Raw genomic sequence first — 4,256 nt, 5'->3', positions numbered from 1 at the left:
CACACTCACCCAAAACAGACTCTCTCACACAAACCCATAACAGACTCACACACACATCCCCATAACAGACTCTCACACACACCCCCATAGCACACACACCCACACAAAACTCACTCTCACACACACAACTCACTCACTCACACACACCCATAACACACTGACTCACTCACACACACCTGTAACACACCCATAACACATTTACTCACACTTACCCATAACACACACACTCACTCACACCCACACACACCCATAACACACTCATTCACACCACCCATAACACACTCTCACACACACACCCTCAGAGATGGCGGGAGGGGGTGAGAGAGGGTGTGTGAGAGAGAGATCAACGCAGGTCAGCCACCCACGTGGCTCCAATCCAACCCGCTGGTGAAAGGTAGCTACAGGTGGGTGTCTATGTCAGAATTGTTCCCTCCGAGTCGGACAGCAAATATTTTTGGAGCATGAGGTCATGCCTGGTGGTGTCTATGTGGTTTGCCGTAACCCCCCCTCTCCCCATGCCCCATGTCAGGGAGCGTTACTGGGGTCAATCGGTTTTCATTTCCATTCATTCACTGGAAATGTGGTCTTACTGGCTGGGGACAGGGTGTGGTCTGGAGTCATGTGTAGGCCCCGACTGGAGTAAGGACAGCATATTTCCTGGTGGCACACTACTGCCCCCTTTAGGGAAGGGTATGTACCACCCTCACCTGGTCTGGGCCTACACGTGACTCCAGACTGGAGTCTGGAAGTTAATCTTGGAAAGCCTGGGGACGATGCATTTAGCAAGGGTGACAAGGTGGCTCAGTGGTTAGCACTGGTGCCTCACGGCACCAGAGGCCTGAGTTCGATCCCACCCTCGGGTAACTGTCTGTGTGGGGTTTGCACATTCTCCCAATGTCTGTGTGGGGTTCCCTCCAGGTGCTCTGGTTTCCTCCCACAGTCCAAAGGTGTGCAAGTTAGGTGCATTGGCCATGCTAAATTGTCCCATAGTGCCCAGGCATGTGCAGGTTAGGGTGGATTGGCCATGCTAAATTGTCCTATAGTATCCAGGGATGTGCAGGTTAAGGTGGATTGGCCGTGCTAAATTATCCCACAGTGTCCAGGGATGTACAGGTTAGGGTGGATTGGCTGTGCTAAATTGTTCCATAGTGCTCAGGGATGTGCAGGGTAGGGTGGATTGGCCGTGCTAAATTGTCGCATAGAGTCCAGGGATGTACAGGTTAGGGTGGATTGGCTGTGCTAAATTGTCCCATAGTGTCCAGGGATGTGCAGGTTAGGGTGGATTGGCCGTGCTAAATTGTCCCACAGTGTCTAGGGATGTACAGGTTAGGGTGGATTGGCTGTGCTAAATTGTCCCATAGTCCCCAGGGATGTGCAGGTTAGAGTGGATTGGCCGTGCTAAATTGTCCCATAATGCCCAGGGATGTGCAGGTTAGGGTGGAATGGCCATGCTAAATTGTCCCATAGTGCCCAGGGATGTGCAGGTTAGTGTGGATTGGCCGTGCTAGATTGCTCCATAGTGTCCAGGGATGTGCGGATTAGGGTGGATTGGCCGTGCTAAATTGTCCCGCTGTGCCCAGGGATGTGCAGGTTAGGGTGGATTGGCCGTGCTAAATTATCCCATAGTGTCCAGGGATGTGCGGATTAGGGTGGATTGGCCGTGCTAAATTGTCCCGCTGTGCCCAGGGATGTGCAGGTTAGGGTGGATTGGCCGTGTTAAATTGTCCCATAGTGTCCAGGGACATGCAGGTTAGGGTGGAATGGCCGTGCTAAATTGTCCCATAGTGTCCAGGGACATGCAGGTTAGGGTGGAATGGCCATGCTAAATAGTCCCATAGTGCCCAGGGATGTGCAGGTGCATTAGTCAGGGGTAAATGTAGAGTAATAGGAAAGGTTATGGGTCAAGGTGGGTTAATCTTCGGAGGGTCGGTATGGACTTGTTGGGCCGAAGGGCCTGTTTCCACACTGTTGGTATTCTATGATTCTATGACTAGCAAGGCAAGGGTGCCCATGTTGAGTGGTAGAACCCTAGGAAGTAGAGGATCAGGGTGAGGACGTCCATAGACCCTTGAAGACAGCAGGACAGGTCAACTGGTTGCTGAAGGAGGCATTTGGAGTTAGTTGCTTCATTTGTCAAGTTATTGAATACAAGAGTCGGGAGGTCATGGCAGAATTGCGTCTCACACTAGATATTCCACAGTTGGAGAACTGTGTGCAGTTCCGATCGCCATACTATCGGAGGGATGTGATAGCACGGGAGAGGAGGCAGAGGGAGATTTGCCTGGACGTTACCTGGGATGGAGAGATTGAGTGACGGAGAGAGACTGATACAGAGAAGGCTGAGCAGGGGGAAGCTGATTCAGTTGCACAAAACGATGCGGGGCACGGATAGAGCAGAGAGGGAGAAACGTTTCCCCAGGGTTATTTTTCAGATTGGAGGCCTGTGACCAGCAATGTTCCGCAGGGATTGGGGCGAGTTCTACTTTTGTTTGTCATTTGTATAAACGATTTGGATGACAATATAGGAGACATGGTCGGTAATTTCAGATGACACCAAGATTGGTGGGATAGTGGAGAGTGAAGAAGATTATCTCAGACCACAATGAGATTTTGGCAAACTGTGTCCAGGGGCTGAGCAGTGGGAGATGGAAGTTCATTTGAATAAATGCAAGATGTTACTTAGAAACAGGGACAGGAGTTGTACCATGAAAAGCAAGGTCTTGGGGAGCGTTGTAGAACAGAGAGACCGAGTGGTTCAGGTACATCATTCTTTGAAGTGTGCATGGCAGGGGGGTTAAGAAGGTGGTTAGCACGTTTGCTCAGACGTCTGAGTGCAGGAGTTGGGACGTCATGTCGAGGTTGTACAGGACACTGGTGAGGCCCCTTCTGGATCACTGTGTCCAGTTCTGGTCGCTCAGTTATAGGAAGGATATTATTAAACTGGACAGGGTTCAGAAGAGATTTACCAGGATGTTGCCGGGAATGGAGGGTTTGAGAGGCTGGATAGGCCGGGACTTTTTCCTCTGGAGCGTAGGAGGCTGAGGGACAACCTTTATAAAATCACGAAGGGTTTACATAAAGTTAATGGCAGGTGTCTTTTCCCTAGGATGGGGGGATTTGAAGACTAGGGGGCATATTTTTAAGGTGAGAGGTGGAAGGTTTAAGAAAGACATGGAGGACAATTTGTTTACACAGAGAGTGGTTTGTGTGTGGAATGAACTTCCTGAGGAAGTGGTGGATGCGGGGACAGTTACAACATTTAAAAGACATTTGGATAAGGACATGAATAGGAAAGGGTTTGGAGGGATATGGACAGGAGCAGGCAGGTGGGACGAGTTTAGTTTGGGATTATGGGTCGGCAAGGACTGGTTGGACCGAAGGATCTGTTTCCGTGCTGTGTGACTCTATGACTCTTGGACTCAGTGACTATTTGACTCTATGATTCTCTGACTCTATTTAGGTTGAGTGAAAGAAGAGATTAAGATGCCAAAGAGGCAACAATGAAAGGAACCAAATGCTGGGAAAAGGGGTTGGAATGGTGAGGTGGTTGCTTTTGACCAGTGCGTATTCGATGGGCTGAAGGGCCTCTTTCTGGATGGTATTTCTCTTCGACTGGCCAGTTGGACATGGCCAGAGTCAGATATCTCTCCATGTGTTGGCTTCCCAAACGTTAACCTCCACTGTAGCCCTCTCACCCTGTCGTGACAGCTCAACCTCAGGACCGGCCAAAGAACGGATCGGACAGCCACCTCGACAAGGCGGCTACAAGAGCAGGTCAGAGGCTGGGAATCCTATGTCGAGTAACTCACCCCCTGACTCGCCCCAATGCCTGGCCCACATGTCAGGAGGGTGAGGGAACACTCCCCAATTGCTCCTGGATGAGGGGGAGAGCAGCTCCAACAATATTGCAGAAGCTTGACGCCATTCACGGTGTGCTCTGTCTGTTAGCCCCACATGTCAAATCCCACATCATCCAGGACCTTTATTCTACAGAATTTATAGTCAAGAGGGAAGTGGAAGGTCACATTGAAGAGTCATGGAGTCACAGAGTCATGCAGCACAGAAACAGACCCTTCGGTCCAACTTGTCCACCAGATATCCTAACCTAATCTAGTCCCATTTGCCAGCACTTGGCCCATATCCTTCTACACCCTTCCTATTCATGTCCCCACCAAGATGCCTTTTAAATGTTGTTATTGTACCAGCCTCCACCACTTCCTCTGGCAGCTCATTCCACACATGCACCACCCTGTGTG

General features: G+C 50.4%; 1 protein-coding gene across 1 annotated transcript in view; it reads right to left on the bottom strand.

Annotated features, from left to right (window-relative positions):
* Window positions 1-4,256, bottom strand: part of LOC122543998 (neurexin-2-like) — a 139,549-nt gene that overhangs the window by 134,721 nt on the left and 572 nt on the right. The window lies entirely within an intron of this gene.

The sequence above is a fragment of the Chiloscyllium plagiosum genome, chromosome 45 (genome assembly GCF_004010195.1).
Source record: "Chiloscyllium plagiosum isolate BGI_BamShark_2017 chromosome 45, ASM401019v2, whole genome shotgun sequence".
Taxonomy (NCBI): domain Eukaryota; kingdom Metazoa; phylum Chordata; class Chondrichthyes; order Orectolobiformes; family Hemiscylliidae; genus Chiloscyllium; species Chiloscyllium plagiosum.
The sequence above is the reverse complement of the archived record's forward strand: the minus strand, read 5'-3'. Positions and strand labels throughout refer to the sequence as shown.